General features: G+C 40.1%; 1 protein-coding gene across 1 annotated transcript in view; it reads right to left on the reverse strand.

The window, feature by feature from the left end:
- Window positions 1–21,723, reverse strand: part of ZCCHC24 (zinc finger CCHC-type containing 24) — a 115,183-nt gene that overhangs the window by 74,024 nt on the left and 19,436 nt on the right. The window lies entirely within an intron of this gene.

The raw sequence follows: 21,723 nt of genomic DNA on the forward strand, positions 1-21,723 counted from the left end.
TATATACACAGAGATAATAATATATACAAACAAGTGATGCATAATGTAATTGCTCACCACCTGGTGACCAACACCTGTTTCATCCCAGCAAATGATTCCAAAACAGATAAGTCCTGACACCATAATCCCAGACAAAAGAGAGGCCCAAAAAGAGCGCGACAGAGAGAGAACTGAGAGAGACCAAGAGCAGCCTCAGAAGGGAGTTCCCTCACTTCCCGGTCAACCCTCATCTATGCACTGGGCATGATGTTGCATGATATGGAATACTCCACTGGCCAATTTGATCCTCAATCCTAAGTCTAAATTCAAATCATAAGCTAGAAGTTGTGGATCCTTTGTCCCAGCCATGCTCCCCCCAAGCCCGTTGTGCTCCTGCACACTGGCAAAACATGGAAGCTTAAAGGTCCTTGATGTCTCAGTACCAGCTATAAACATTGGTGTGCTATCAACATTCTTCTCATAACAAATCCCATCCTAAATCCAAAATGCAGGACTATTCTAGCTGCCAAAAAGAAAAACTAACTCTGTCCCAGTAGAAACAAAGACACAGAGGTTTCTTAGGATTTTTATTAGTCTTCATATTCAAACCATTCAGACATTTACCTGCTTGTGATTATACTGTATTCCTACAGGACAAGGGACCATAAGCAGAATTTTAACTACACCAATACAACTATATAGATATGTGCTAAAGCCAAACATTCAAAATTAGAAAGGCTTTTCTATTTTGGAAAAATACTGGAACAGCTTTGACTCTTAACTCAGAGTGATGACTAATAATTCATTCTCATAGATTCACCATTCCCTGAATCACCTCCATAGTTTAATTGGTTGTAACGAGCTGCTTTTCACACTGTCAAAAGCAGTTTAGGGGTGTGCTGAATCTGAAAATAAAAATTGATCGTTTTTAACACGTGGATGCTGAAGCAACACCTTTCCTATGATTCAGTTTGATAATGTTACATTGAGTTGTAGCCAAAAAGAAGAGCACAGGTAAAATAAGGACTAATAAAGTCTGTGTAAGACAGTGTTTCATGTGTGGTAAAAAATGAAGAGGTCAGGTTACTGATACAGTGATCTCAATTATTGGGTAAGTTGCATACGACCATGTTTTAACATGGCCAAACGTAAAATTAGAGGCGTACAACTTATTACCATAAGCACAGGTTTATTCTCACAAGTAATTCTGAAAATTACCTCAGACCACTGCTGTTAATCAGCTAAACTTGAGTGTGATGCTATGAAAAAAATTAAACTACTTCTTCATCACTAATGATCTTGTGTGCTACAACAGTGTCTTTTGGTTTGGTTTGTTTCTTAATCAAGACTAGTCATTAAAAAGAAAAAAGTACTCTGATTCAATTCTCTGAGCAATTAGGTCAGCTGTGCAGAAACAAGCAGAAAGTTTACTACTTCCAAGGACCTAAGTAGGCAGCAAAATGCTGAGAACAGAGCACGCATCCGCCGCAGGCCAGCTCTGCAGCACCGCCTGTACGTCTGACCCAAGGGTCTCAGGGTCAGATGGGGTGCAGGTACTCGAAACTTGTATCTCCAGCCTTGGATCAGAAAGAAGCAGACAGCTTTCTAATGAGGGGCACTGTACAGAATGAGAAATGTTTGGTGTATGTGGAAACGCCTAGAAAAGTATGAGGTACAACAAATGGTCAAGGGAGTTCTGACTCAAGATTCACACACTCGTGCAATTTGACTTCTTTCCACCGCATAAACACGACAGCTAAACAAAGTCAGAATGCCACGCCGGCTGAAATTCTCAGCTAACAGTATTATCTGGCTTTTCCTGTTTGTTACTGCGGGCCACATCATCCAATATTACAAGCAGATGCATCCCCACAGACTTGGACAGAATCACACTCATTTGTCCTTGAGCGCTGACCCTGTTAGGCTTGCCTGCCTTCAGCCATAAGGCCAAACATGCAGAACACCTCTGAATTCATATTTAGGAGAGGTTGTGAGGTAAAACACAACAAGGACAGAGAAGAGGGAGTAAAGATTTTGAAAATCCTAGTCCTAGAATTCTTATTAAAATGGAGAAATGCAAATTGTCACCTGCAACACAAAATCTGCAGTACAAAGAACATTATCTGTCAAGAAGTTGATGAAAATACTAAAGCCAGTGCAGATATTCTGACTTAAAATGGAGTTCTGGTTTTAGTTTCTTTCCCCTCTTTCCCATTCAATTGGGACAGAGAAAATGAAATTTGAGGTGGTCAGAATATTACTTGGGTCATTATTTCACTCCAAATCCTTACTTCTGCATGCTTTAATCCAATGTATTCAGAGCTTCACTGCCCCCAGTATCTGACACATACTGCCTGCCTCAAGAGAACTTTCCATATCAAGATCATGGAGCAGATCCTCCTGGCGACTATGCTAAGGAACACAGAAAATAAGGTGATTGGTGACAGCCAACATGGCTTCACTAAGGGCAAATCCTGCCTGACTAATTTGGTGGCCTTCTATGATGAGGTTACGGCATTGATGGATAGGGGAAGAGCAACTGACATCGTCTACCTGGACCTATCCAAAGCATTTGATACTGTTCCACACGACATCCTTGTCTCTAAACTGGAAAGACATGGTTTTGATGGATGGACCACTCGGTGGATAAGGAATTGGCTGGATGGTCGCACTCAAAGAGTTGTGGTCAACGGTTCAATGTCCAAGTGGAGGCCAGTGATGAGTGGTGTTCCTCAGGGGTCAGTACTGGGGCCAGTGCTATTTAACATCTTTGTTGGTGACATGGACAGTGGGATCGAGTGCACCCTCAGCAAGTTTGCAGATGACACCAAGTTGTGTGGTGTTGTGGACACGCTGGAGGGAAGGGATGCCATCCAGAGGAACCTTGACAGGCTGGAGAGGTGGGACTGTGAGAACCTCATGAAGTTCAACAAGGCCAAGTGCAAGGTCCTGCACGTGGGTCAGGGCAATCCCAAGCACAAGTACAGGCTGGGCAGAGAATGGATTGAGAGCAGCCCTGAGGAAAAGGACTTGGGAGTGCTGGTGGATGAGAAGCTCAACATGAGCGGGCAATGTGCACTGGCAGCCCAGAAAGCCAACCGTATCCTGGGCTGCATCAAAAGAAGCGTGGCCAGCAGGTTGAGGGAGGCGATTCTGCCCCTCTACTCTGCTCTCGTGAGACCCCACCTGGAATACTGTGTTCAGCTCTGGAGTCCCCAACACAAGAAGGACATGGAGCTGCTGAAGCAGGTCCAGAGGAGGGCCACGAAGATGATCCGAGGGCTGGAACACCTCTGCTATGAAGACAGGCTGAGAGAGTTGGGGCTGTTCAGCCTGGAGAAGAGAAGGCTCCGGGGTGATCTTATTGCAGCCTTCCAGTACTTAAAGGGGGCCTCCAGGAAAGCTGGAGAGGGACTTTTTACAAGGGCATGTAGTGATAGGACAAGGGGCAATGGCTTTAAATTGAAAGAGGGCAGATTTAGATTAGATATAAAGAAGATATTTTTCACTCAGAGGGTGGTGAGGTACTGGACCAGGTTGCCCTGAGAAGTTGTAGATGCCCCATCCCTGGAAGTGTTCAAGGCCAGGTTGGATGAGGCTTTGGGCAACCTGGTGTAGTGGAGTGTTTCCCTGCCCATGGCAGGGGGTTGGAACTAGATGATCTCTGAGGTCCCTTCCAACCCTAACCATTCTATGATTCTATGGCCAAAATTGTATTGGTTCATTGATTGGCTCTTCTCCTAAAGAGCATACTCATTATTTGAGAGAAAAAGCTGTCTTCCACCTGGTAATCTGTCATGACCATACCTCTTATTTTCTATCTTATGGGACTTGTAGGGTATATTTGTAACACGGTAGCTCTGAATGAGCTGCTTCCAGAACTGGAAATCACATGCCACAATACATGCAAATGTAATTATCTATGGAGCAGTGCACTGTGTCATGTAAGGTATGACTGTTTTGAGCCCAGCCAGAGTTTAGGCCCAAGTGACTTCTAACATCCTATGAATCAGGTATTTTAGCATCAACCTTGTTAAATTTTGGATCTCATGTGGCTAAAAGGTGCCACATGGCCATCCTGGCTTTCCACACACTGAAAACCTGTTCAGCATGACTAATACTTAATTGAAAAGGCTTCCTAGATTCTGCTTTGTTTAACTGGTATGTAGCATGGGAGAGATTAAAGAAGATGGAGCTAGACACTTCTCACTGGTATCCAGTGGCAAAGGAGATGAGATCCAAAAGGCAATGGGATGGCAAACTGAAATACCAAAAATTCCCTTTAAATATAAGACAAAATATAAATATAAGAAAAGTTGTTCTCCTGAGAGAGTGACTGAGCGCTGGCAAAGGTTGTCCAGAGAGGTTGTGGTGTCTCCATCCTTGGAGATATTCAACACTCGACTGGTGTTGAGCAAGGAGTTGGACTAGCTGATCTCCCCAGACCCCTGCCAGCCTCAGCAGTTTGGTTGATTCTATGATTTAATATTCCAGAGTCATGTGGAAGGTTTCCTGTAAAGTACCTGCATTATAAAAAGCAATGAGGAAAAGTGCTATTTAGTATGAACAAGGGGGAAGGTTGCAAACATCAGGGATTTTTCAACTTTAAAAGTTTCATATGGATGTGCTGAAGACCCCATTTCTTGATTTATTTATGACTGCAAAAGTACGTGAGACTAGATTTTGAAGATGACTGAGTGCGTGACAAATTATTCTTTAAATATCTACTGATCTTTAGTGATTTGTCTTCGGACGTCTTCACTTTTTACAAAAATTTGAGCAAACACATTTCCTGGTACAGTATTTCTGGAACACCGATACTGCTATTTTTGTTGTGAGTTTAGTAACCAGTCATAGTTAAGCAACAAACCTGAATGTTAGAATACTGATAATCTAGCTGCATGTTAAAACTATGTCAGATTGTTCAAGTTCAAAACAAACGCCTTTTCCCCAAATTGGTCACAAATGAAAGGAAAATAGACTGATGTCCTATATTGTGTTCTGTAGGATAGTTGCCTAGTGTTTCCTGTATGAAATGAGGCTATGGTAACAAAAAAGCCTCAGCTATGTGTGGTGGAACACCAGCTCTGTACTCTATGGGATGTTTGTCTGATCAGGCCATGTAATTTACTTCAACAGAAAAGTCAGGGAAGGTCTAAAAGAAAAATCAGCTCCAAGAAGCTTTGTCTTCTGGAGATGAACATATGGTACTTCTTATAGTGTCCAAATTCAGTTATTCATCCTGGCTAGAACTGCCTTAATTGAGAAGGAATCAGGAATCAAGTTTTTTAAGAAGCAGTATGGAATACATCAATTTTACAAGGAGATAGTGAGTATTTACTGCTGGATATTCAACTGGTGGCTGACTGACATATGGAGTCCTACTAAAATCTACTATGGGCTTTTTCGAGAACTTCAAGTTGCTTTTCCATAGATCTAAATCTATAGATTTAACTCTTGGGGCTCACTGCACTTTGGCTATGTTCCTTGTTGTAACATAACCACCCAAGGTATGGTAAAAATACTCAGAGATGAAACCACTGTGTCTTAACTTGCAAGATGTGCTAAGCAGATAAACAACATCTTTTCTAGAGTGATGAATAGAATGACAGTGATTAATGAAATGACAGCCACTGGAGTAAAAGAGAAAAACATAGGAAAAAAAGGCTGAGTTTGGAAAAGCTAGATAAGGCTTGCGTCTCTGTGAACTGTATACAAGGAATACAAGAGCTGTACTTTCCGTTCCCCATTACATCTGTTTCAGTGTGCCAAATATCCATTCTTCAGCCTTAATTCTACTACATCAGTGGAAGGCACCTTGGAAAGTAGACTGAAATGGTCAAGATACTCTGGAAAAGGAATAAGGGATTTAACTGTAGGAGCTGGATAAGGAGGGGAATTGATTAGGAAAGAATCTCAAGAATGGAGGCGAGATAAAGAGAAGGTATGACAGAATGCAGAATGTGTGGTCAGCAGGGTCAAACCCTCTGTACGTGCTCCAATAATTCTGCTGGAGCGAGACAACAGCCTGTCTCTGAAGGCTGACCATCCAAAGTCGTCTCTGTCTGTCTCCAGCACCTACCGAAACAAGTAGGTCTTTTCCACAGACATAGATGGGAGTTAGACTAAGTCCCTATTTAACTAACCTTAGCACGATGCTGTACACTGCCCTCTCTGATTATTTTTCAACAGCTGGCAGTCTTCAGGCAACAGCTGCCTTCTTACTTCTCTCACTTCCCTGGCTCTTATCTCTAATAGCTTCTGCTTTTGGCCCCTATCAGCCATCAAATGTATGAGGGGCTTGTAGGAGAGAAAACAAGGTGGTAGAGAAGAAAGACATTATAAGAAATGTTTACGAAAAGCGATGCTTTCATAAGATACTACTTTTCCTTCTGAGAAAGAGGGGGCAAGGTCCCAAGGATTGCACTGAGGTGGTTTGCATCCTTCATGGAAAGGATCACTCTGTTTGACCTCTCCAAGAGCAGTGACTGATAACAGCTCTGCCACTGGTCCCTGCTGTGGTTTCTGTGCACACTGATCCTGTTGAATCTCTGTACAACCACCAGATGAACCAGTTAAAACAACACAGGCTCTAATGCAAAGTTTGCAGACTGCATCCAGCTCTGACCATCCATCATCACAAGTAATCACTAATGTGAACCAGGGTTCAGATAAGACCAGCTCATGAATAATGAACAGCTCGATAACCTGGGCCAAATACATAGTAGTGAACAAGTACTTTGAAGTGCCTGTAGCTACAGAGCGGTTCCCTTTGTCGGAGGCACGAAAGTTCAATAGCTCTGTTCAGTTTGCAAGCAGAAAGCTCCTGGAGTCTCTGAGGATGCTGAACTACTGCTAAGCAGCACCGACGAGTAATTCTGCCATTTCCTGATGGTCGGAAGATTTACCTCCATCACAACAGGTATAACCACAACTCTCCATGGAAAACAGTACAACATTAACAGATGTGAAGCCGTGGCATTTGAAAACCCAAAACCTACAGAACGCTGCATTACATCTCAACAAGTCTGGTTGCAGGACTTTTGGATCAGAAGTAGCTTGGGCCAGCTGGCTCGGAGCAGAGGCAGAACTTGGCCAGGTCTGCAAGCACTGCAGTCAGACATGTTTGGGAAAGGTGCGGCCACCAAGAGAAGGCCACTTCTGTCAACTGCTCTTTCTGGCACAATGGAAACTTCTTTCAGCAGAGCAGTGATCATTAGCAGGCAAAGGGGAGCTTTCCTAGGTTACAAGCTGAGCTGAGACAATGTTACATGCTCTCACAGGAACTAAAGCTCACCAGGAACCTTCTCCCATTCCAAGTGCAAGGTACAATCATCTGACCTCATTTTTCTGATGTTTAAGGAACACAGTTACTAAAAAGAAACACTGCATTACATGCACAAAACTGACCCTGGGAAGACCGGGAGAGCAAACCACAAGCGTACATCCTGAGAACGCTCAGATGCTAAATTATAGGAAACGGGAACAGAAGTGAACAGACCAGACCACAGTGACTGAGAGGGAGCTTTTCTTCACCGTGAGGCCATCAATCCACCATCCACAGATGAGGGAAGTGCCTGTGCAGAAGAGAGGTCTGCTGTCGCAACAGAGTTGGCAAAGCAACCTATAAAACTTTTCTCTCTCTGGATGATCTAGAGGAGCGTGGCTGTGGAAACGTAGATGCAAAAGTAGCATAGAAGCAACATTGTGGCTTAAGTCAAATACAGTGGAAATGAGGGAAGCTTACAATGCCTCGCAATCTGTGCCTATGCAGACACACCTCTCTGGGTCAAAGCAAACCCTAATGTGCTCTAATGTTATTGGAAGTACAGAAGACACCACTTTTATTTAAATTATTCACTTGTCTGAAAATTACTGAGAACATTCCTTTGAATTAGTCACATAAAAAGCTTGTGTAGAATTGATTTTTGTTAAGTATTTCCTCTAAAAATCAAGCAAATTTCTTTTTCCAACTGGCTACTCATCCCAAGTCTTCTGGTACAGAAATTTCTGACCCCTTCTTCTCAGGCCTAAAGTGTAACAAATCTCAAGGATTATGATACATTCCAGAAACAAAAAATAGTAGAGAGAAAGAAAAAACGCAAAGCTTCGGTTATAGAAAGGACTGGACTGCTCTGTCTAAAGCTCAGGTTTACAGTCAGGGTTAGGGTCAAGAGAAGCAGAAAGCCTAAAGCTACAGTCAGCTGTGGGCTGGAAAGAGGCTGCCGAAGAAGCTGAGGGCTGTGAAAAACTTGTTCCCTGAGGACAGGTGTTAGTCTTGGAAACGGCTTGGGCACCTTGTGTGCAGCTCAGCCTAGGACTAGGATTAGGCTTCAGGTGAGGGCTAAAAGAGAAGCCCAGAGTCACAGCTGTGAGATTCTGCAAATAATCCTCCAAAGTAGACTGGGGCTGATGTTATAATTTCTCCTCCCAGGTTTATTGAGTCTCTAGAGAGATAGGGACCCTGAAACAGCAATGCCAAGGAATAAAACAATTTTATAATTTACATTGCTTACTTTTTTTATTTCTGACTCAGAACTGCTATTTGTGATGCTCAGTGTAATTTTTCAGTAGCAGCACTGAATTTGGGATATACTAGGTTTGTTTACAGCACAGAGTAACTGATAACATAACCACTCAATTTCTTCTCACTTTTCCACCAAAAATCTTGACTTGCTATCAATTTTACCTCCAAACCATCCCCCTGCTGCCCTCTGCTCTCTGAAAACACACTGAAATCTAAAGTTTCAGACATTCTAGGAATCTCTTCTGATTCTTTTTTTTTCCAATCTCTGAGAAACCTGATCCACCAGATGGGTGGGAGAGCTTATTGTTTTTTCGTCTGACATCTGGATTTCATTAGCAGACTCATGCGTGCTGAATCAGGAATGGGAGCTCAGAAGAAAGCAGATGAGAGTTAAAATTATGTTAATGCTAAAAAAAATGCCCCATTCTCCTCTCCAACTTTGCAAACAAACACAAAATGTGAGTCACATGGTGAGCTCAGCATAAACAGTACAGCCCTTATTAGCTGTACCCATTTACACTAATATTGGATATACTGTGCCTCGAGCAGCTATAGAGAACACTATTATTTACTTATATATGTCAACATTATTTGAAAAAAAAAAAAAGCCTTTCCAACAGTTTCATACTAATACCACCACTTTTCAGGTTTATAGTGTCTCCTGTCTCCTACTTATTCAGTATAGTATGCAAGGAAATAATTTATCACAAACCAACCATAAAATTACAGTTAAGACTTGCTGCTCAGGAGACTGCTGTAAATGATACCAGCAAGAGAGACAATTTTTTTCAAGTTTAACAGCAGTGTTAGCAGTGGCCTAAAAGACAGACTGTTATTAATTACCATAGCTTTCTTTACCGAACAACAGAAATAGTAATACAAGTAGTAACCATCCCTCAGTCCTGTACATGGTGCTATGCTAACAACCCCTGGATGACTGTTAAATCTCATCTGATTTGCTAAGGCTGATGGTTGCAGGAACACAACATCCACCTTTACAACCCAGCTTATCCGTCCTCTCCCTCTTCAGCGCACAAGGACCTCTGGCTCTCAGTCTGTAAGTGCCACGCTATCTCGTCAGAGATCTTTGTCTTCTAAGGGCACCAAGCAGAGATGAGGAGACTCAAAGTATCATTTGTGACTGGGTCACACAGAGCAAGAGTGATCGACAAGAAGCTTTTGGTTATGTTTCAGAAGATCAGATGGGTCTAGGATAACGAATCAAACAAAATGGTGAAAAGCTGAGAGGGCAGAGTGATCACAGAAACTACAGAAAAGCTAATGTGGAAGTCACACTCCCCTGCAAGTCACATCAAGAAAACTTCACACACCATTGAAACAGGCCTCTGTCCCCTCTTCAGAACTTCAGCCTACGCGTTTGATGTCCATGTAGATTACAACTGTGTAATGTACTTAAATTAGCCAAAAACTGATGGAAACTTTTGCTCACTAATGCAAAAATGACTAGCACGCTCTAAAACCAGAGTATGGTTAGTTTTATAAGTGTAACAGCATTCTGTGCTATCTCAGGAGATATGGATATCACCTATCCTGAGAAAGTTATATGCCTGTGACAGGTGAAATGCAGGTGAGTATGTATTTCACCTGTAACAGCCATATAACAATCTCAGGATAGGAAAGAACCCCTAAATTTACATTAAGTAACCATTTTCAAGGAAATCTGAAAATTCCTGGGCTTGATTCTCATGTTTTGTGTAAATATTTCGACAAGTGGCAAGCGCAGTACAAAAGTCAGCATGATCATTTTTATGGTGGTTTGTTCTCATGTAAAGGATACAGAGAATCAGGCCTGGGGACACCTGACATTAAAGGAGGAATTTTTAATGTTTCTTGGTTAAAATGATGAAGACAGCAGTGCAGTTTTGTCATTTAGCTCTAATCTACTAAACTTCTTAACCAGGATTTACAGAAATCTGTTTTAAATAGCAGATTTCTAACTTGCATTTAGAAATACAAAATGCAGGTCTGGAATGACTACTATTAAGTTTTGGTTTTAAAACTATTTAAACCAAAGCTGCCTTTCTACTTTAATGATGAATTTCCTTTGATCTTCTGGGAAAGCCTTGTTGTTTGCCATTTCTTTGAAAGGAGCCTTTCTCTCCCCTACTTTTTTTTCTTCTAATTTTCTCAGCTGTGTAATCAGGCATTTAAGAGCAAGAGTAACACGACTGCTATATAAAACCATCTCAGACGTTATCTTTGCTCTCATGAAGTCTCCTGAGGTTCCCCTTTCCTCACCCACATAAGACTCCTGGGGCAGTGTTTGGGAGGGCTGAGCGTGCACTTGGGCTGAGTGTTCTTGGCTGCCAGGTGGTGTGGAAGTATTGATTTGTTGATTTGTCTGTGTTTTTGCAGTTTTATCTATAGTTGCACACCTGCGATGTGGGTTAAAATTAGCAACGGACTTGAAACCAGTATTTTCTATATGAAACCCTTGAACTTGGGAAATGTTCAGTGTTACTCTGAACTTGTGTCCAAAATTACAGCTTCAGACTACATCTAAATGTAGTTGAAATGTGCTCTTTCTTTGCAGAATGAAAAAGTTGTTTTCAGGGCTCAGTAATACAGAGGATCTCAAAAGTTGCTGCTGTACTCCTATACACATTTCTGTACAGTTAGAGAATGAGTTAGAAACAAAGAGTAGCAAGTATCTTGTGGAAAATCAAATGCAAATCTGAGGATGAACTAGTAATCAAGATTATATCATTTCCAAAATGTCTGCTGTTGCTGCTAAAAATCCCCAAATGTTTCAGCTTAAGTGCCTGTCTATGGGCTTTATTGCGTTAGCTAATAATTTGGCACTAACTGGGCTGTGAAATGAAAGGCTTATTCTTTGTTTTCTCTCATTACTATACAAACATTTAAGCTTTTCTGTCCCATGAAGGAAATTTGGAAGAAAAGGCTTGTTTTTTAAGAAGAAAACAAACTTCCACAAACTTGGGAAATGTCTCCTTAAACAACAGTTTTCTATCAGTAACATGACAGATAGTTCCTTAATATTTTATATTTCACACTGGAAATTAAGTTTACAGTCAGCTTCTCAGCTGTCTTGGTTTCAGCAAATCTGACTATTGCTTTTTTTGCAAATTGTATTTTGCTATTAAAAATAAATTAGGAAATTTGAGACATTCAGTATTGGTTTTGGTGAGCTGATGCAGAGAAATAGCCTAGTAATTAAAACAGGACTTGTGTCTGTGAACTGAATTTCTATTCTCAGCTCTCAGTCTAAGAGTGGAGGAAGTTATTAGGTTTCTGAGAGTCACATTATACATTTGTACAATATAAATATATGAATTTCTGGGTGTAAAGTGGAGTCTGAGCTAACACTTCCAAAATACAAACAGGGAAAAACAGAATTATGGAAGTGACTGCTTAATGGTACTAATTTTAGGGAATCAACATTTTTTACAATATTGAAAGCATTAGGAATGGCCGTATGTCAAGAAACCAAATTCAAAATAAATACAGATTCTGCTCTCACTTGAATTTGCAAGAAAATTCATATGAGTAGGCTCACAGGTCTTCAAAGTCTCCAGGTTTGGTGTTTCAGCAAACTTACAGACACTATCCTTTCACAAGTATGTACTGACTGGTGCTGTCACAACAAGGAACCTTCAGTCAGTTTTTATGTCATCTGCTCTAAAATACCACTAATGTAAGGATAAAACATGTGGCTTTTGCTGTGTGGGCAGCAAATGGCAGTTCTATCAAAATGCACTTCTTCAGGGAGGGAGTAGCAACTGGAGAGCTACTCCAAACATACAGGGAGAGCCTCTTTAGGATTACAAACTGAATGCTAAAGAAGCCTTCGAATCTTAGCATCACTACTGAGACCAAATGGTCTATTCTCTAATTGGTGCAATGACTTCCAAAACGATTTTAATCTTCAAGTATTCCTTTGCAGCCACAGGATTGCTGACTGTAAGTGAACTCAACTCATATAGTATACTCTCTAGGTAATAGTGCTCCAAAAAGCATCACCTGGACTATTTAATCAGATTGCATGATGTCTCCTGAGCTTGATGTCTGAGAGGCTGACCTCCATGCCTCAGTATAGCACAAAGACTTGTGTTCCTGATCCATGCAGTGCTGCCTTCTCTCCTGCTTCTCATCTAGATTGCTTAGCCAGTCAGAATGATATATAAAATTCCATAAGGCACAGATGGGCATTAGTTACCTGAGAAACTCTTTTTGCATCTCATAGTAGGCCTTTTTATAGCTATAGAAGTAGCCATATCAAAATATATAAGGCACCTTTTACATTTATTGACATAAGCCAGATACAGCAGAATAGCGCCAAAGCCAGGGAAATGGAAGGGGGATTAATTTCCATTTATTATCTTAATTTCTTACAGGAGGTAACATAACAGGAGGGAAAGGCGGGACTGACTGGTATATCTTGACAGCAGGAAAAATAGAGAGGGGCCCCTTGGGTTGGAATTGTGTCCTCCTAATCTCCAGACTGTCCTGGGACAATCAGAAAAGCAAGGAGGAGCTAAACTGCAGGTGCAAGCTGTTGCCAGCAGAAACTGCTGTTATACCTTTAGTGATGTGCTCTCGTTCTTTGCTGCTCTTGTTATCTGTTTGCAGCTTCCTCCTCTGTACAGTAAGTTAAAAGGAAAAGGGAGGGAGAGAAAAGGCAGTTCGCGTCCCTGACAGTCGCTTTCTCCACAACAGCCAGAGCACGCCCCGTTTATCTGACACCATCCCAGCCTATACTAAGACCTTGTAGGCCTTCTTTAATTGGCCATGGGGATTATTAGAAAACGTGTTTTCACTTTTGAGAAACTGGGAAATGATCTATAAAAGATATAAATGTTCATTTGAGTAAATGAAACTTATGAAACATTGCAAAGCAAAGAATGTTTCTTCCACTTCAGGTGTCTGCTTCAATTTTTTGCTTTTTCAGCCCAACATCTTGTTGAAATAGATATTTTCCTAGAGAACATTCCTTTTGAAAGAAAAGTTATTTGACTGACTTTCTAAACATAGACCAAATGAAGCTACATTTTAACAGGAAGTGTTTGTGCATGGACAGTTTGACAGATGTTATTTCCAAGGTTTAGGGTCTTTTGTTTTCTGTATTTGTTGTTGTAATAAATGCCTGTTTGCTTCAACTGTTATGTTTTAGCAGTATTGTATTTTGCAAGACTATTTTATTTAAAAGCACAGTGAGGAAGGATTGTGGTAGACACTAGAGCTAGGAGATACAGAGATCTTGAAGACCAATCAGTGATACCTTATTGCAGAGCATGAAGATTTATCGTAAAATAGAATCACAGTATCTTTAAGTTTGGAAGGCACCTCAGGAGACCACCAAGTCCATCCTCCTGCTCAAAGCAGGACCAACACTGAGTTCAGGTCAGGTTTCCCAAGGCTTTGTCCAGTCAGATCTTGAAAGCTTCCAAGCATGGATGAAAATTCCACAACCTATGCTTCACACTAAATCAAAATACTCTTACAAAGTGAGAAAACATGATTCATTTAATCTTCTATTAACTCCTTTCTTATCAGTGCAAAAAAGGAATTGATAAACTAGAGTGGTTTTGACCTGGTAGTTCTCTCTTCTACCTTATCTATAAATCATCTGGTGGAGGGCTGGAAACCAGACATTACTTTCCCTCTCAAGAGGAATGCTTGCAGTATTCATTTCCAAGCTAAGCACTTAATTATGGTTTATCAGTTTTACTGCAAACTAAGCAAATACCAAATTGTTGGTAAACAGAGCTCAGGTTTAGACCAATGCAATGTTCAGTCTACTTCAAAGGAGTTTATAAAAGTCTCCCAGTGACCTGCACAGGATTTGGATCTGGTTTGTTGTGCACAGTTTTTAAATATAAACAATGCACATTTAAGATAATGAGATGTATTACTAGTATGCAGATATACAATAGTAGAAACATAAGGCTGGGAGATGCTTTAGGATGTTCTCTCACTTGTCCCTGGACAGGATTACCTGTGAAAATCCTGATATGTGTTTATCTATACTGTTCTGAAAGTCTTGCAATGATCAAGAGCCTTCCCAGGCATGCTATTTCAACACCTCACAGAAAGAGCAGCCTAGTCGAAGTCCAGCAGTCTGGACTCATTCACTGTGAATCTGGAAAACAAACTGTGCCTTTCACGCAAGGTTTTCTACATATTTGCGACTTATTAATATGTCTTTTTGTGGGAACAAACAACACTGGTTCTTCAGTCTATCAACAGAAGTCATGTTTCAGAGATGCCAAACTAATTTCTCTCCTCTCCAGTCTTCCCTGAATTACTATGCTCAGCCTGGACCCAGTTGAAGATTTACCAATGCTGAAACCTTATTCAGAAGAAATGCCAAGTATCCATAAGGCTTTACATTTAAACAGCATTCTTTTCCTGACATTCTCCTTGCGTCAGTGGGCAGCCGACTTGAATTTATCTAGATAGTGAATATGCAAATGAGAGTCAAAGGTAAACAAAAAGAAGTTGGAAAACCTCAATGAAACCTCAAATTCTGTGGCTGGTGATCCTCCAACACTTGTCATACAGTCCATTGGTAACCATCGCACAGGACCTGAGATTCCACCCCAAGGTCAATGCAAAGACCAAGCAAGCATACCCTCTTACAGTATTTGCCCTTACTGCATCTGTTTACATTGCATTTCCCACAGGAAAAAAAAAAAAAAAAAGTGAACTCATCAGTAATAAAGACAAACCACAGTAATAACAGCTTAGTGATGGTGCTGGAGAAGGAGCTTGGTTTTGGCTGGTCTTCCAGACTTTTGGGAATGTAATATCAAGTAGTGTGCTAGACAGGAAAGGGGCACAGACACAGGTCACTAGATATTTCTGTTTGCTTTTTCACTATCAACTGCTCTTACTGCGGTTTGTTAGGGTTCAGTATCTTCTTTCCAAGCACCCAGTTTATCAAAGAACTGGACATAAATGCCACATGTTATAGCCACAGTTTCAAAACTAGTACTTTAGGAGCATGCTGTCAAAGCAAGGCTATTTGGATCCTCTTTCCTCACATACACCTGAGTTATTTGCTTCTCTGATAAATGGTTTAAAGCCATGACATGCACGGCTTATTGAGAATTTCCGAAACAGAAAGAAATTGGTATTTTCTGACATCTCAGGCTCTTAAACAGCTTAAATTTCCAGAGGTAAAATGGATGTGACAAAATGACAGTCTATCATGGTTTTGTTACAAGATTTCTGCAAGTCTTCATAATAACAGTAGAAATTATCTACAAAAATATATCTAGCTAAACTCAGAAACTCTGAGAAAACTTGGCAGGCCTAAGTTCAAGCATATGAGAAAAAAACAACCCTGCAATAAATTTTGTAGTTTTGATATCATGGAGTTGTCAAAGGGGCTGCATGTGGTAAAAAAGTAATTTGAAAAATTACTAGCCAAGTCCAAATCATGTAAAATAATTTTATGCAGGTTCTGAGTGGACAAATATGAATAAATGAAAGTAGTATGTTGTGGATAAATAAGACTTTTGAGAGCCTCAAAATATTCCAATATGTTGTAAGGTGGAAATTTAGTATATGTGTAGGTATTTACAGAGTAAACACCTAAGAACTACAATTTCTTATAGAGATACACTTAGGTGAAGAAATACACACTATACAAAACAGGTTAATGTCTCAAAATGTATTTCAAAGATAGAGAACTGAGGGACTGGATATATATAGATCTGTTTTCCGGAGTGCCACATGCAGTTTGAAAACAATTACATATAGTAGAGATTAACAGCTTTTTCCTCCTTGTAACACAGGCATACAGGTTCTCTGTTGGTACTGGTCTTATTAAAATCAGTGCCACTGCACCAGAGATTAATTTAGCTGTCGTTTTCTTTTATTATACGTCCCATATTTTCATCTTCATCTCTGTAAGAGGAATAGTAATTTTAGTGATTCAAATACTGCTTCATTCATATCAGGGACTGCACAGTCAGGCCTCTAATAACTCAACAGAATCAAAGCGTAAACGAGAGACATCCCTACAGCACCATATGAAACACCAGCAAGTATACGCCAATAAAAACTATGGTGCAGCCTGCAAGATTGAGCCATACAGGGTTTTAGATTCCTGAGGGACTGGAGAGCTTGACTTCTCATCCTATAACTGAATAAGAATACTGATATTTCACTCAGTTCAATGGAGAAAAGATGTGTTTATTTGGAAGCCATCACCTGATATCCAAAAGACTACTGTAAAATGTAGTGACTGTCCAAAATTATTATTTCCAGGGTGAATTTTAAGATTTTTCAAAGTCTATGATCGCCTTTCATTGCAGAGCTCTCTGAAACATCATCTTCCACTTCGAAGGAAAAATATGTCAAGAGGTTTGTGTTTGCTTTGCTTTTTTAAAAATTAAGATCTCTAAGCCAAAACCCAGAAAGGTAAAATCTTTCTGTCTTTGTAAAGATGGCAGCTTGTTCATAACTGTGCCATCTTAGCCAGCCTTTGGTACCTGGAGGAAGCACAGCTGTGGACCCCTCGCATTTTGCAGACATTCAAGATCCTTGCACAACCATAAGGCACAAGACAAATCAGATTAATGCTTCAGGCATGTTACTGCAATCTTTCAGCCAAATAGCTGCCTGCTGAGCCAACTCTACTGCTAAAGATCCACTGTATCTGACCACAGGGAGGGACAGCTTCAGGGCAGCATGATCTGGCAGACCAAGCTATGGACTAAGAAGAAAGGACTAAACTCAGCTTGACACTGATTTCTTCCGCATCCTGCATGAAACCACAAAAGTAAATCTATGCAAACTCAAGCAGCCACAGTAATTGCCTGCTACTCCCACTGACTTGAATATGTGTTCTCAAGGTACTTTAGTTTTACAGGGTCTGCTTCAAAGATCACTGTTGGGAATGGAAAGATCCATTCTTGGTCTCATTAATATGGATTGTTCCATACCTTGAATGCACAGATTTAAAAATGCAGTGCAAAATGAGGCTAATATTGTTTCCCATTACGTATATGTCTATGGTAGTATGTCTGTACTTTTATGAGCATGCACATGCGTTTTCCTCTATAAGTATAGTGTAAAATTGGGAAACACTGTGCAACAGTTCTGTATCTCCCAGGGACTGGACTAAATAGTTGTAGGGCACCAGGGATTTGACTGCAGAATGGTGATATTTGCCTGGTTTTTTTTTTTTTTTTTTTCCACCGAGTCTCCATGATGGGAGAGCTCCTTGCCAGTGTAGAAGTTTACAGGAATTGTCAGGAAGACTTTTTTCTGAGAGCTTGGCACTAGCACAGGGATCAGAGCCGTCTCCTTGTTCAGCGTTCAGAAAAACATGGCTACAGCCATGTATTTTTTGAGTGACTAGGCCTGCACCCGTTTTCACAAAAGGATTTGACAGCACTTGAATAAAGTTAGGACAGAGAGACCAGTAGATGCAACTAGTGCTTGGCAGAAACACGAGTTAGAGCAGTTTGGAAACTCTGAATATAGGGACGCTTTGCTGGAGCTCTGAGGTTGGACCTCTGCAAGTATAAACTTTGTTGCTGCCTTTACTGTTAATCCATTACTGCCCGAATTTACAAGAGGGATGATGTATGCAATAAATGAGGTCTAGGACCTGTGTCTGCATATTTCCTTCCCAAAGAAGATTTTGAACCAGGGCAAAGGTTCAATCACTCAGCAACTTCTTATAATGTGAACTAGGTGTTTTACTCACAGATGTCTATATATACTGTATCTAACACCATACTTCATTATCCTGCCTATTTCTGCATATTAAACCTATATGATAGGTCTGAGTTTAGGGTGACGACATCATGAAAGGGTGGTACTGTCAATAACATCCCTATACTGTAAAGGAGAAAGATTAGTTTTGTATAGCCCATGCATAGTACAAACAATCCCACTGTTTATATTTTGTTGGATTTAAAAATGTAGACTATAGTGATAATGGGTGAAAACAGACATTACAACTTTTTTTAAAAAGTCTTCTATGAGTTTCTACATCTGCTAGATAAATAAATGTTACAGACAATCAGGTATCTTAACTATTACTGACCCAGACTTCATCACTATTTTTCCTGGCAAGAGAAAGAAAACCTATGGTTATCATGCATATGCAAGATGTACACTGGCACAGTACCTTCGAGTACACAAACAATTATACAAAGTTTTAACAAACCCATATACGTACCTATTAATGCATCACGCGACTAACCACTAGTAAACAAGATAGACAGGAAAAGTACTCATGTTCCTCACCTTCCTTGCTATTTAAAGAGAAATATTCTGTATATCTGATGGTACTGTCAATGATCGTTTAATAATGCCACTATATTAAGTTTAAGAGCACTGCTTTAACCTTTATTCTCTAGAAATTTTTCACTTCATTCGAGTCAATGAGAGTTCTGTATGTGAAAGAACATCAGAGAGGTATGAGTAAGATATTATCATCTAAGCCACTGAAACTCAAAAATTAGTTCAGAGAAAATGTAGGTATGATATAAAGATGACACTAAAGATAAAAAGTGCTGTGTTTTTCATAGATGTAATAATTGCAACAAACAGTTTTTGTGAATGTAGGCAAATTGGAAATGATGAATTGTAGTCATAAAATTGCTCTCATCTCTGGTAGTTTCTAAAACAGAAAACATACTTTCCATCAATATAGATCACACAAGCTATCTGCTAAAATAATAGAACCTTGCTAAATCCCATTTCAATTTCCAAACAGATAATTTTTGGACAAGATCTTGGACAAACTGCAGATATCTGAGGTACTCAAATACTAAGGCTGGCCTTTTTTGTTCATAATTATTTAATCTCCTAGTATATCATCATCACTGAAGATATAAATCTGAACTAATACGTGCGTTTTCAGCAGTATGGTATACCATCAACTTTTACGGCAACAGAAAAAGAACACACATCTTTACAGTGTTTATAACAAGCAGAATTAAAGGAGGATATAAAGTCTCAAAGTTGTTACACAATTTCTTTGCTATGCAGGAAAAACTCCATTAAAAAAAAAAAACAAACACATTTCAAAATCTGTTTCTTATTAGGCAGTTACATAAAAAGAAAATAAAAAATACTGTATGATTTATTGATATGCGTTTTGTCCAAATCGGATTAGTTAATCTCTTTTCTCTATCCAAATTAAAGTACTTTAAAAATGCATAGCTACAGCCCTTTTTTGGTGGGATTTGCAGAACAACTTCAATTTTTGACAGCACTAGAAAAACTAAGCATCAAAATCTAAGCCATTAAGTAGTGCGTATAATGTTCCAATTAAGAAATCGGTTGTCGCCAGAAGCAGTGAAAACTAAAGGGGTCTTTCTAACAAAGGCCTGATCCTGCCGTTGATGCTCCCTTCTTATGCACAATGTTTTCAATATTTTGAACATAACTCGTGCGCACAGGGTCATCCCCTGTAGGTCTGTCCTCAAATTTAGATAAAATAAGGGAAGTGCTTAGGTTTCTGTGAACGCTTAAGTCTGCTCTTTCTCAAGAAAGCACGTACCTGCTGACTAGACCATAAAACGCCTGCTTGTGTCAGAAATCTCCAGTAAAGCAGAACCAATTTCACATCACCTGTTCCTTAAGTAACATAAACTTTGACCTATGGAAAAAGATAACATACACAGCAAAAGGCACTGATGAGATCTTTTCTGGGATGCCAGACGTACGTGCAGCCATGCATGTGCAAGGAGATGAAAAGCACAAGAGGACAGCCATGAAAAGGACTGAGGAATAGAAAGTCTGTCTACTTTTTGTGAGGAGACTGAGAAAACCTGGCTCGGTTAGCCCTACAGAATGAATGCTGAGAGAGGATATGATTGCAGTCTATTAATACATCCTGAGATAAACACCAGTGAAGGGGAAGAGCTATTTCAGTGGAGGAAAATGTTGGCAGGAGAACAAATGACTATAAAGTGGCCATAAGTTACACTTATCCTGGAAACTGGAGGATTTCTAATTAGGAGAGGACTGAGGTTCTGGAGCAGCTTCCCACATCAGTAGTAGCGAGGGCAAAAAACTGAAATACTTCCCAACTAAAACTTGGTCAGTTTTCAAAAGGAACTGTATGATATGGCTGCCTGTAACTGTAGAAGACCGTGTGCAGTGAGCAAGTAGATGCCTCCTGGTCCGGTGTTCCTTTGCTCATTACTTACTAGCTCATAGGCCAGCCACAGAGTATGCTCTGTAGGAAGTCTTTTTCCTGGTTCACAGAGAAATTGAGGACATTACTAGTGAAATCTTAAAAAAATTACATAGGATGTGCAATTAAAGTAAATTAATCTTCCTACAGGAACTTTAATTTGCCTGCATCTCCTGGATTTCTGTAGGTATGTCTTCAATTTTCATTAACTGTTCTTTAATCTTTAATGCCTCAAACTGTAAAAATACCTATGAAATAAATACTGCATTTCTGCCCCAGCTCTTGCACATTCACTTGGGACCATCTGTGTAAGCTGCAGCTTGCACGTGTTGATCGTCATGGGACCTGTTGCATTCATTTGGTTTCTTACGCAGCACGGCACAGCCATCTCCCACAGTTCAGTGCTCTGTTTCTCCCTGCCACATATTTAGTAGTTGTAGTTTTAATCCCCTTGTTAAGTAACATATGCTATTACACGGTCCTGTCTCTATGTTTTGCCGTAACATGCTAAACTAAGTACATTAAACACAGAAGTATACAAACTGGAGTATTTTTGATATCCTGGCAAGGACAATTTTGCATTTTTTTTCCTAAAGAAAACTACGTTACTCAATGTATTTTGAAATAGCATGAAGTAAAAATATTTTCAAATGCCACACCCAAGACCACAAATGTACTTTAATTCCACAATTTCCATTAGGATTAATAAAAGATAAACAACCGAAGTCCATGAAGAAAACAGTTTAGCCTATGCATAACAGCAGGAAGAATACACTCAGCTAAAGCTCATCTGACATTAGACTTGATTTCATGCTGACCCTGCTCAGCTGGCAGACGCTTTTCCGCCTGTGCTTTGGCTTATATGTGTCTGACATCCTCAACAGCAAATTAACTGTAGTTAATTCTATGCAGATTAATTCTGCTGAAAGTCACACATGAAGAGTGTAGGACGTTAAAGCCATAGTGATGTGGGTGCCAGTAGCGTCCACATCTGTATTTCTAGAGTATTGGCAGCACTTTCATTTCCTTGGGACTCTACCTAGAATATCGTTGGAGTTGTGAATGTTTA

The sequence above is a fragment of the Tauraco erythrolophus genome, chromosome 9 (genome assembly GCF_009769465.1).
Source record: "Tauraco erythrolophus isolate bTauEry1 chromosome 9, bTauEry1.pri, whole genome shotgun sequence".
NCBI lineage: Eukaryota > Metazoa > Chordata > Aves > Musophagiformes > Musophagidae > Tauraco > Tauraco erythrolophus.